The sequence below is a fragment of the Malaclemys terrapin genome, chromosome 19, assembly GCF_027887155.1.
Source record: "Malaclemys terrapin pileata isolate rMalTer1 chromosome 19, rMalTer1.hap1, whole genome shotgun sequence".
NCBI lineage: Eukaryota > Metazoa > Chordata > Testudines > Emydidae > Malaclemys > Malaclemys terrapin.
In genome coordinates, this window is record NC_071523.1 from 9,966,247 (window position 1) to 9,979,687 (window position 13,441).

The following is a 13,441-nucleotide window of genomic DNA, read 5'->3' on the forward strand; positions in this document are numbered from 1 at the left end:
AAACATCAGCAGCAAACATATTTCTTGAATGGTTCTTATTCCCAAACTGGGTCTCTTTTATAGCCTGCTGCCATTATATGTTTTCCCTTCTAGTGAGAGAATGGTATGGTAGATCTCAAATCAACGAAGGCTGCACTCAGAAAGACCTCAAGACTTTTGGAATATGCTGCTCAAAGCATTTCACTTTTGTTTCTACTGCCGGTCCCTCCCTTCTCACATTTATCTCCAGACTTCTCCTTGTCCAGATCTATTCCGCCCCCAAAAATTTTCTATTCATTGAACTTTCTGAAACCTTCAACTTTTAGAGAGAGGTAAGGGATTGACTCCATGTACACAAATTTGCAGATAGACAACAGGGTTGAGGTCTGTTATTTCTCACCTCTATATATTTATTTATTTTAAATCATTTTTGTTATTAACAAGCATGTTATCTCTGGAGACACAAATCCACAGTTTGAGAACTGCAAAACTAAGCATCTCTGATGGTATCTTCTAGACTGAGCACTGAGTCCAATTGGATAGATAGGTAGTTTAACCTAAACAATCTATACAGAAGCCCCTGGAACCTCATAAGATGGGGTCCCTAATCCATGAACTATTGGAACTCATTTACAAAACTTACATTACATGAATATATTGTCTCATACTATAGAATTAGAATTTATAATCCCTATTCCATGATGAGATATCTTTGAGCTATAATGTATCTTAATTAAAACCATCTTTAAATAAAATGCTTTTTGAGGAAAAAAATCAAAAAATCCAATTTAAATAAAAAAATCTGATTTATTTATTTTAAATCATTGATTTTTACACCACATATATGATATTTTTGGACTAAATTCACAAATCATTACATAAATAAAAACTAAAAAGATAAAGGAAATCACATCACCCTTATTTATGATCATGAGACTCCTGATATACCAGATTCAAAGAGATTAGCACAAACACACTAAAAGGAAATATTTAAAAATGTTAATAGACTACAACCTGTGTTATTACTATGGAAAAAGCTCACATCAACTGCTGTAACAGATTAGGAAGAGGTAAAATACATATTTTAGCTCAGTGTTTTCATTTGTTGCATTTAACAGTAACATACAGTTGTATCAACCAGGCAAGCTCAGTCAATAACCCAGACTAGAATATAATATTCAGACATTGGCTATACTACTGGAAATGAACAAAGCCTCAAAAGTGTCCATATCAATTACGGTCCTCTAAATTATGGCTGCATCTCAAACATTCTATTTCTGCTAATTCATGTTCATAACATTCGTTTCTGATCATACTATTTCTAGATGCTAGACTACATAATCATTAACAAGTAGTAACATGATCAAATCGGAATTTGGAAGGAAATCCAGATTCCTTTACAATAAACAGCTATAATTAAAGCAATACCGTTCACTACCCGGACAGTTTTCTGGACATCTAATGACCATCTAGTTAATTCTCCAGGTGGTTGTTAAATGACTTGCAAAGAAACCCAAAAAACCCAGATCCTTATAAAATATCTTTATTAATAAAAATGAAATTGTAACTTCCAAAAGGGGTTTAAGAGTCACTTTCAAGTTTTAAAAACTCCATATTACCCATTTGATGCTGCTGATCAACAGATAGGATAACAGCAACAGGCCGATCAAATCAAGAAAACTTCAAATACATTATGCATCCGAAGAAGTGGGCAGTAGCCCACGAAAGCTTATGCTCTAATAAATTTGTTAGTCTCTAAGGTGCCACAAGTACTCCTGTTCTTTTTTCAAATACATTGTAATTATGAAAGGTGAGGCTTATACAGGCCAGATACAAGAATGATTCCAAGATTAAACTTCGTTAAATTAATACTGTATTCATTACTGGATAAGCTGTATTCTTGAAAAATATCTTAAATCGTTATATTTATTATAGGATAAACCTACAGCACCTGCTCAGTAGATTTCAGTCTTTCACCAAAAACAACTGATCAAACGTTGCTGGCAAACTGATACAATGCAAGCATTAAAAACTGGAAAATATTTAAGGAAGCTGTAACCTGATACCAACATCATAAATTCCTCAAACCAGAAGTGACAGTCTATAACTTGTCCTTTGTTTAACATGTAATTCCTTAAATGTAACAGTCCATGTACTCTGACTAGCATTAAGCAATCACTGCAATGACTAGCAGAAGAAAGGGTGCTGCCAATACATAAAAATTAACATGGAAGAAACACAAGGCAGCATGGCTTAAGAATTAAATAAGAATGCCCTTCTCCAACTAAAAACACAAGTAAAAGAAATAATTCAATACTGCAGAACAGCCGGCCTAGACATTAACTGTGAAATATACAGACCTTTGGTATATTATGTATTTGCCTTTGTTCACCAGATAGCAAAAAAATTCTCTCTACTAGTAACACACACACACACACAAAAGGATTATTTAACATTTCTTCTATCTCCATTACACGGCAAGATATTAACAACAGTGTAGCAGACAATCAGTGAACACATTTATAATTGTCATATGCCCCTTCTCCAGCCACCTATCTTTACATTAAGAATTTTCACATTCTTTAGTAGCGGCAATTACAACGGACTAAGAGGTATTATCTCTTCACTTTTCCCAGCAACATTGATAAAATAAATTAACTGCTGAAGACTACAGCAGTAACTATTCTCACACTAGGTTACAGCAATTCAACCCTATCTAATGCAGCCTGAGATTTTAAATCTAATGCACTACCAAGAGGAGCATACTACTGCCATAAAATGATACTGAGAGATCAAAGTGAACGGATTCATTACATGACTGCTTCCCAATTCATTCTGCTAAATAATCAGAGCAGTGTTAAATTACCATAAAATTACAGTGCATCAGAAACATATGTATTGTCAAACCATCATTACTGTGCAAAAAAGGCTTGCCTCTCCTTTTTCCACTGTATTGTCAGTAAAAACTACTATGGTCCACCATTATTTTCCATTATGGCCATAGGAATGTGACATGTTCTCTCCACTAGATCTGGGAAGAATGTGTGACACCCCTTAATTTTTAAAAGCCATGTGAAAGGTGAACTGCAAAGAGAAACTTAGAATTGAGTTAAGGCTAGATGTAAGTGTCGAATGCCCCCAAACTCCCCATTAAACAATTCAGCACAAATTTCAAGGCTCAATTCAGTACTGAGTTTCCCTTTGAAGTTCACCTTTTTAAACATTCTCAGAAGGATCATTTAAACTTTACACTCCCAACTATATAGAATGAGGGGAAATAGAAAGATAGACTAGGATGTTTTGTTGGTTGACCTTAATACTGGTTGTTTTTCCAGCTTTAAATGAAGACTTTCTTACCACAAAGAACTTTTAGAAAACTAAACAGGCTCAACTGTAAAAATGTGTGAGGAAGAAGGTGAAAGACCAATGCCCAAGCAATCATTTTCTTTTTAAAACACTGGGCTCATCAATGCAAAAGAAGATTGTGAAGTATGGTTAGGCCAAATTTTTCTCTCAGTTACAGCAGTATAAATTAATCCATTGAGTTATTCTAGCTTTGCACTGGTGTAACTGAGATCAGAATTTGACCCGCTATTTAGAAATACAAGGAAAACCAGCATCTCCTCTCCTTCTACACTGGACATAACTTTCAAGCCTCTTTAATTCTGTGCCTGTTCCCATCTTTTTTCATTTCTTCCTACATTCCCCGCCTACTTTCTTCTCTGTATCATCGCTAACTGCTTCCTTTAACTTTCACCCAGGCCACTCACAAAAGCTTGAAACAGCTACCTCTTTGCCAGTTGTCTGTGTTTTTAAGAGGATGTGAACATTTATTTTCTTTTAATATCACATCATTTACAGCACTAAGTAAAAAAATGTAAACTCTGCTAAAACTACTATTCACAACTCCCACCCCAGAGAAGGGTAAAATCCTATAATGAACATGATTTAATACAGGGCACAAAGGTGTTTTGCTTCCCAGACGCAGGACCAATCACGAATGCCAAGTATAAGGCTTTTTGCCCTCCTTCTCCAAAGTGACAATTTCACATACCACTGAAGTAACCAACCTGAACTGCAAGGCAGAGACTGTTCTCTTGTGTGAACGATGCCTTGCAGACTGAGAAAGCTATCCACATGCAAACATAAAATAATGATAATATGACTTACTTGAGGAGTATCCTCAACAAGCAGTATCTGTTTTACAATTCAGGGGATTTCTGAACCAAGGAATAGTTAAGGAACTCCAGGTAGAAGCTTAAGTTGTCTCAGTTGAGAAAACCCAACCAAGTTGTTTTTAAAAATTTTTTTACTTAATTGTTACCTAGGCTTAGAGTTTTTTTTCCCAATACTCCATAAGATAGCTGCTTTATGAAAAAACGTATTTTTCAACTTCGTAGTTTTTCTTGTTTATTCTTAAAAATCAGTAATATTGGCTAGGTTTGTATTTTCAATAAAACCTTATAAGTGATGAAGAATGAACAGACTGCCCAAAAATGTGTAGTATTCTCAGATAGTTTCACATTAGGTATAATATTCTCTTCTTCCCACCCCCACAATGCTCTAATGGGAAGTGCAGTGGCATGGGCGGTTGTGCCAACATCTCACTCACTGTTGCTAAATTTAAAAAAGGGAAAAAAGTGGAGAATGTTGTAGAATATCATCACTTTTTCCTCAGTAGGAGCACCGCATCCCCTGCACAGAGAAGGCAGACTGAGGGCCCTGTATGTGGTTAAACATCAGAGGGAAAACCTCCAATTAAGCAGTTTGAGCAAACAGGCCCTTTTTCTTCTGAGGGGGTGCATAATCTTTTATACATTACTTTTCATATTGTGCGCTTCTGTAGCAAAACACTGCAGTGCAAAGTTCTCAAAACTAAATACATGTCTAAAAATTAGAGTTCCGAATAGAGTTCTGGGTGGTTTTGGATTTTTTTTTTGGGGGGGGGGGGGAGGGGTGAAGGGGAATTGCTTTATTTTACACAATGCAAACTGACAAGAGGTATGAGAAAAGCACTGATCTCCATCTTATTAACCCCAGAAATTCTTAAAATTATCTGGATAAAGATTAACTGTTCCCACTAACCATTTCAAGAAAGGTATAAATATAAATATTGAATGAAGAGCTGGATAAATTAAACTAAAAAGGCAGTTTCACTGTAAATTCTGTATCCTCTGCTGAAATGTTGTTTTATAATATTGTTCAGACTCATTTCCTCAGGGAATCACATTTTTATCCCTCCTACAGAAACACTATACTTGAGGGCTATTTTCTCTCTCTCTAGTGGAGAATGCATCAGAGCCAAAATTATTACTGTTTATCTGTTTTGTGATACCACCTGCAAAGTGCTAGGTGCTTTTCAAACATGACACTATGATATTTGCCCCAAAGAGTTTACAATCTCAAAAGACAAGACAAAAGATGAGAGGAGAAAAATCGATGCAACATACAGCAAAGCAGTCAGGATCTAAGCTCATGTTATGATATTTTTATCTATTATATTTTACTTTTAAAATAAATATTAACTATTTGCCATTGCCCATTTTGTCCAGGTACTTAGTTCATGGCTTTTTCCATTTGGGGTTTTTTAGCCTCTGCCCAAAAGTTTGTTTGTTTCTTTTTGTTTTTGTTCTTTTCATATGTTCACTATCATCCTTCTGCCCCACTCCGATCATAAGCTTCTTCTATATTAAAATATTTTCAATGATTTTATAAGTATTACTAATTGTTTTGCTTTATTCCCAGAAGTCCCTGTTTATGTTCTGCTTTAGATCTTATATGTTAGTCTCTAAGGTGCCACAAGTACCCCTCTTCTTTTTGCAGATACAGACTAACACGGCTGCTACTCTGAAACCTGTCTTTAGATATTATATTTCTAGTGTAACTGTAATTAAAAAGCCTATATGATAGCAATAAGTCAGTCCCCAGTTATTCCATTTTTTTTTCCTATCCATTCCCTCCTTCAGCTTCAGTCACTTCAGCTCCTCTACAAATTGCCAAGTCCCCTTTAAACAAAACACACCAAAAACCAACAGATGGTGATGTCAGTTGGATACCTGCAGTAAAGAAATGATGGCCCCTGTTATTCGGCCCTCCTAGGGAGAGATGCCCTTTTATAGGCACTCCCCAGGAACTAAACGAGTGGGACTCTTACCTCACATACTGGTAGAGGGGAATTTGGTAAAAGGCCCTGGCTCCCAATTCTCACTCACCATGTGGGTGGGAGGAAATTGGCTACAAGAATCCCTGCTACATTGTTCTTTACCAAAAACAAAACAGAACAAAACAAAACAAAACCTAGTAGGTTTTGAACTTGATGCACAAGCCTAAAAATAGTCTTCAGGCTTTTTATAAACAGTTTTAAGTAGGTCTATAAAAATAAAAAAAAAGATAACCCCTGAGGTCCACCTGAAATACAAAGAAGTCCTGAATGAAAGGGTTTGCCAAGCATTTTCCAGGTAGCCCTCTCACTAATACAGCAATCTTTGAATTTTTTAAAAACTAATTTAAAGCAAGTATTGCTGAGTAATAGTTGCTTCAAACCAAAACCTGCCACAAGATTCAATTCTACAAAATGACTAGGTCCCTTCACTAGTTACAAAATTGACTGGAAAATAAACATTTGTAAGTAAAACAAGAATTGCTGCATCTCATAACCTTGATTGGAGTTTCAGAAAAACCTGTTTAGAAACGTTCAGTCTTAGTCAACATGTTTATTTTTGAGGAAGCTATCCATGACATTCTTAGTGGAGAAAGCACTGCAGTAGCTCTGAAATAGACCACTGGCTTAATTTACAGACAAAATACCATGGCCTTGTTCTGAATTGTACTTGCAAAGTTTATGATTAAAAGATATTTTATACTAAAAAAGAAAAAACACACCATAGATGGAATAAAATTAATAAACAAAAGTCATCCAGCACAAAAACTGTATTTGCAGACCATATTTTTATCTAGACTTTATAGTATTTTTAGCAAAAGTTCTAAGTTTAAACTAAATAGGGTAAATTCTGATTATATTAGCAATATTAATCATTTTTGTACATGTGGAAACTCTTTAATCCAAAAAAAAGGACGTCTACCCCCAATTTATAGATAGGAAAAACAGACAAAGATTACTCCCATTTTAGACACTGAAAACCAGGTGCAGACTGTTTATACGACTTGCCCAAGCTCATACTGAAAATCAGTGACAGAAGATGAAAGAGAACAAGTCATACAGTGTGATTTTCCATCACTTGTGACCAGAAAAGTTGTTTTTGTTTTTTTTAATTATACCACAAAAATTTTAAATAAGAAAAAGGACGGTCACATTTCCATTTTTATTCCTGCTATTTAATATTGAGATATTTTTAACATATAACAATTTTGAACAAATTCAGTGAAATAAGGCTTGTAGAAATATCTTAATTGATGTTAACCCTAAAAGGCTTTTTTAAATTCAGACCTTCAAAAAAAATCGAAACAATGAGCATTGTCTGTGGGAGCTTAATTACAAAGACATTTTCAGTCATTCCGGACTGCCAAAACAAAAACAAAGTGAAGATGGGCTGCAAAAGTGAATCAGTGATCCTACAGAAACCATAAGTAAGCACTGTTGCAATATTAACCCTGGGGGACCCCAAGCAACACCAGTATATTAAGTAATCAAGTGAATTGCTTTAACCTAAATAAATACTTTTAACAGATAATCATGCTAAGAAATCTTCAATGCAAAAATAAAACCTGAGTTCACCACACCCACACATCAAGCTCTCCAGAACAACTAATTTCTTCCCATTGTAGACTAAGTAATAGGATAGTCAGGGACAGGTCAGAGGACAGTTACATAAGCAAGGATCTGAAAACTGAAAACAACAGACTAGTTGCACACATTTAAAGCTGTGTTAAAACTAGGGTTTGATTACTACCCAAACTAGGTAATCGTGGGTTAAAGCTCCCCATTCTTCCTGACTACCTACCTGTGTGGCAATCTACAAACTAGGACACATTCAACACTCGGCCACAATAGAGAAAAATAAAACTGAAAAGAACTGAAGCAAAAAGCTAACGCTTACATGTCACAAATACAATGTTAACACTTTGTGCTCATCTAGTCTTTCATCAGAGGATCTCAAAAAAAAAAAAAAAAAACCTTTATAATCAGCAATTAATTAATACTCAATACCCCTGAGATAAGTATTATGACCACGACAGGTAAACTCAGGCACAGAGACGTTCAGTGATTTGTCCGTGTCACACAGAAAAGTCAACAACAGAATGAGAACCGATTTCAGCAGTCCCAGCTCCCAATCCCTTACTCTAACCTCTAAACCATGTTTTCTAAATACCACAAAACAAAGAACCCTAAAGAATATAACCCCCCAAAATAAATAGATAAGCTTTCTTTGCTTCATGAAGCCCATTTTTGTTTTAAAGATACAATTCAAAAGAAATCTACAGGAACAAGTTAACCTAAAACTTACACTTCAGCCTGAAAAAACGTGACTACCATTGTTGCAAGCATCATTTTAGTGTAACTGACATAGAAAAAATATTTGTTCTTTAATATTTTTCAGATATTTACATTATTGATTTTACAGCACATTCATGATCAGTGTCATTCTTTCCTTTATATAGTTAATCAGTTCTCCTCCCCGTTTAGCTTCTATGAGTCTTTCATATAGCAACAGAAAAAAATAAGCTAAAATATGATTTCTAAGCCACAAATTGGTATGGGAACTTTTTTTTTTTTTAATTATTAGATTTTGAGTTGATGGCTGCCCTTTAAACAATCGAACAAAGACAGCATGAAATAAGCAGCAGCGCTGTAAGGCTCTCCTAAGGTGCATCAAAGGCACCCTTCAAAGCAGCCTCAAAAAAATCTGCTGTAGGTAGGGCACCCAAAATTATGAGTACTGCATTGAAACAATAGGCACAATACAAATAATGTTTCAGAAGGAAACCTATTGATAATACCGTAGAATTGTTTCTTCATATACAAATATTTCCATGATGCGTAGAAAGTCAGTGTTTTGAATAGGACCTGTGACACGTAAAATGTTAATGTATATCTTAAACGTATCTCAAATATACTGATGCACAAGAATAAAAATGTTACTGGTATCTAAACCATTTAGTAAAGCATATGAAAACATGATCCAAAAGGGCACAATAGACAACATCTGAAAGCAGTAAATACGATAGCAATGCTAACTAAACAGAAAAAGATTTAAGTTAAATTTGAAGAAAAGATCTGATTTAGAAGTTTCAGCATGCTTTTTTTCCCAGCTGAGTTTATATACCCCTGGAAAGAGTATAGAGCAATCTTACTACACCTGTCAGCTACGGTGTGCAGCCTGCACATTTCTCTCTGCAGTAGAAAGACACCTAGAAAGGCACAATATTTAATATTTTACATCTATATCATTCCTTCTCATCCCTAAGTGCTTCAGAAAGTACCTGCATATAGCACTGAAACGCAGCCATTTCTGCAGTGGAGATTTGACACTAATGGCCCAATCACAATCTGTGCAACAGTGCTGGGGAAAGGAAGGTTGGCAAAATAACCCAGGACACAATACTGCTCTTACACAGAGTTCTATGAAATCTTCACTGTTCGTGAATTACACACTTGACTTCAAAGGAGAGGGGTGGGGACTAGGAGCATCAGCCCTTCATCAACCATTTCAAATCTTAACAGCCCAGGAAGTTACTGAGAGACATTTAGATTCACTTTCATTTACTGCTGTATCTTTCACTTCCATTTTTAGGCAAGGGGATGATATGGAAAGCCAAAATAAAGGAGACTTGTCCATGTGTGTTTCTTTTACTCCAACGATGCATACATACATTGCACACATGCAGAGTCACATGTTACCTATTTTTTAAACAATAAAAACTCACATATACAAGTTTTTAAAACAAAAGTCAGTGTTTCTATCTGGACAGTTCCTACTCCTGAAAAGGGAAGGAATGAGGGTGTCCAGTCCAACTCCTGAAAACCTGTCACCCTCAGCTGAACACACATAAACAGCACCCCCTTCACGTCTGCCTCCCCGGAAAAAGGCTTTTTGTTCTCAGAATCCCTACATCTGCGCAACTGTACATCTACAGTCCCATTCCCAGGGACTTAAACCTTCGTCTCCCCACTAACACATCCATTGTAGAAAATCGTGGGGAAGATAAAATAAGTGTGCTGTTTTACATATGAAAGTTGCCTACAACGTTGCTGAGCCTGAAGTTTTGGCCACATGTCTACAATAACTGCCAAGGATAGCAAGAGGGTTGCTCTATTCCTTTCATTCTAAGAGATCCCAGGGGACAGTGCTGACCCATCAGCCTGAAGCCTTTCTTGCAGGGCATCACAGAGTTCTATCTTGTCACACCTACTATTCAGCATGTCTGAGGGGTCTTTTGTTTCCTAAAATCACCCACTACTGCTGTCAGCAATTCCATTTGTAGTAGCAACAGTAGGAGTGCTAATGTTGACCCGCTACCAGTGTTTTAACCACTGTCATCTCACCTGCACAGAGCAAGTCTAGAGAGCACAGGAGTTAAATTGCTGGAGGTCAGTCTATACTAATGCTCGCACTAGTAGAGCTACACCAATGGTAGTGACAGTTTGAAAATCTTAATGAGAAGACTGTAAACATTAGACTTTGCAGGGTGTGTGATGACATTGGTATGAGTTATTGAGACTTTTGGACATTGACAGCACCTTACTCTACCATCTCCATCTTCTCTGATTCAACTAGTGAGAGGGATGACTAGCCAAGAACAGGAGTTATATGAGAGTTGGTAGCTGAATCAAGACAACAGAGACTATTGGTAAATTGGGAGAACAAATTGGAGAGAACAAATGTTAGCAGCTCCACTAGAGGAGGGAAGCATGTCTTCTGTTTAGTATCAGGGGGTAGCCGTGTTAGTCTCTATTTACAAAAACAACAAGGAGTCTGGTGGCACCCTAAAGACTAACAGATTTATTTGGGCATAAGCTTTCGTGGGTAAAAACCTCACTTCTTCGTCTGAAAGCTTATGCCCAAATAAATCTGTTAAGTCTTTAGGGTGCCACCAGACTCCTTGACGTCTTCTGTTTATTACTCAAATCCAGAATATGGAGGTTATTAGATCTTTGGCTGCATTTGGATGCTCAGGTAGTGACTGACAAGAGCAGCTTTTTTCCATCTGCAACTGATGAAAGGGTTTGACATTTTCTTTGTCCCTCAAAATCAAAGTCCTGCAGTACACTCTACAGTTTTTAAGATCATTTGGAAACTTTAGTGCTGAATGTGTCTATCTGCTCATTACACAGTGCTTTGCAAAGAGAACATTTCATCATACCAGCACTCCTTGTTTGAGGCTACCTGAGGAACCATCTCTCTCTCTCTCCCCAACGATACTGCTACACCTCCAAGCAAGAGTTCTCTGGTTTGTGCAAGAGAGCCTGTTACAGGGTATTTTCAGTGAGGAGTCTGTGTACAACTCTCCAAAAGGTGGTAGCTAAATTGATGGATTACTTCGTCAACCAATTTGGCAGCATCTACAGTGATGGTCTGGTCAACCCAACTCCATCGCACAGTGCATGAAGATTTTTACACCCCAGACCAACGCAGCTAGGTCGATCTAATTTTTATGAGCCTTTAATTTTGGAATTCATTTGTCCCTGGTCAAACAGAGCTTGGATTCTTGGTCTTTAGATGAGCTGCAAGGCTCATCAATTGTCACGGCGTCTGATGAGAGGGTAGGCTAAAGATTATTGGGTGTTGGAATGAGGTTTATTATTTTGCAAGTTCAAACTGGCCAGAGGGGAAATGTCATTGCATTTGGGACGTTTATCCTTCGTTTGGGGCATTTCCAACATCTGTCCGAACGCCCCAGACCACTGCAAAAACGTTATTTCGCGAAGACATTTTTAAACATACCTCGATGGACGCAGCGCCACTTCCCCAATGGATTCCCACCCCTCGTTGCCCCCCCGTGCACAATACTCCATCCGCTGTCCCCCAGCCCGTCAGGGCTTTGCCCCCGACCCTCTCCCCCAGGCTCCAGCACCCCGGCAGGGGGTGTCCCCAGGAGCCCTGCTCGCCTCCTCCAAGGCACAACGTTGGGGTTCACGGCTGAGGGGGTCCTTTACTCCCCACAGCCCCCACCCCAGAGCCTGAGACACACCCCGGAGCCCCCATCTACCAGCCCCGGCCGAGGGGCATCCTCCCATGGAGCCGGCTCCACAGCGCTCCCGCAAGGGACCCACCTGACCGCCCCTCCCACCGCAGGGCCGCCCCCGGGCTCCCCCCCAGGGCTCCTCCCTAGCTCCGGGTAGGGCGCCCCCAGCGGCCCCGTGCCGAGGCTCCCAGCCCGGGACCCAAAGCCCCTGCAGCGGCGGCGTCTGCGGGCAGCGCTGCCGGGTCCCGCTTACCTGCGCTGCCGCCGACACCCCCTCCCCCTGCGGCCGGCCCGGTTCTAAGTGGCCCGGAGCAGCCCCAGGCTCCGGCACCAGCCGGACGCCATTTTGTCTCCGGCCTCGGAAGTGACGTCGCGAGGAGGGGGGCGCTGAGGAACGGGCCCCCCTCCCCAGCAGGGAACCCCGAGCCAGTGCCCCCCTCTGTCCGCCCCCAGGCATCGCCCAGCTCTCCTGCGGGTCACCCCGACCCGCCTCTGCCCCTGAGTCCCCTCCCCAAACTCTGCCCCCTTCCCACTCCCCCAAACCTGCCTGTGCCCCCTCCCTATGGCCCCAAACCCACCTCTGCCCCCCCAACCCTTCCTGCCTCTGTCTTCTCCCCACTCCCCCAAACCTGCCTGTGCCCCCTCCCTATAGCCCCAAACCCACCTCTGCCCCCCAAACCCTTCCTGCCTCTGTCTTCTCCCCACTCCCCCAAACCTGCCTGTGCCCCCTCCCTGTTGCCCCAAACCCAACTCTGCCCCCCCAAACCTGCCTCTGTCCTCTCCCTACTCCCCAAACTACCTCTGCCTGTGCTCCCTCTCTATTCCCCACAAACCCACCTCTGGCCACTCCCCATAACCCTTCCCTACTCCCCAACCCACTTCTGCCCCCTTCTTACCAGTCCCAAACTCCTTCCCGACGCCCTGCCTCTGCCCCCTCCCTAGTCACCTCTCCAAACCCCTCCTCTGCCCGCTCCCTACCTAGTCCCACACTTTCAAGACCCGCAAAACTTCAACCTTGACCCCCTTCTTCCATGGCCCAGTATCCTCAAAGTAGAGCTAGAGAAACATTGAAATTTTGTGATGAAAAAAGACAATTCCTTCACAATTTAAAAAATATAATTCCCATTTTATGACCAGTTCAAAAGGCCCCCTTTCCCAAGACTCCCAGACTCTGACTCTGCCCCCTCCCTCAATATCCCTCCAGACAAATCTGTTCCCAGTGCTCACCTCCATAATTACCCCCCACCCCCCAAAGGGCAGATTCTTCTCCCTTTCTTGCTTCTCTCCCCTCAGTAATTCAGCTCCACAAGGGAGTTCT

General features: G+C 39.9%; 1 protein-coding gene across 8 annotated transcripts in view; it reads right to left on the reverse strand.

Moving 5' to 3' along the window:
• PRDM2 (PR/SET domain 2) overlaps nt 1–12,472 on the reverse strand; it is a 145,743-nt gene extending 133,271 nt beyond the window's left edge. For 5 of the 8 annotated variants that reach the window (XM_054009046.1, XM_054009050.1, XM_054009043.1 and 2 more), the window contains exon 1: nt 12,377–12,461. The gene's annotated coding sequence lies outside the window, so the exon portion shown is untranslated. Of the gene's footprint in view, nt 1–9,296; nt 9,349–12,376 lie in introns of those variants that run through there. The other 3 variants (XM_054009051.1, XM_054009044.1, XM_054009045.1) reach the window with 3 other exon arrangements.
• Nucleotides 12,473–13,441: the final 969 nt, after the last annotated feature.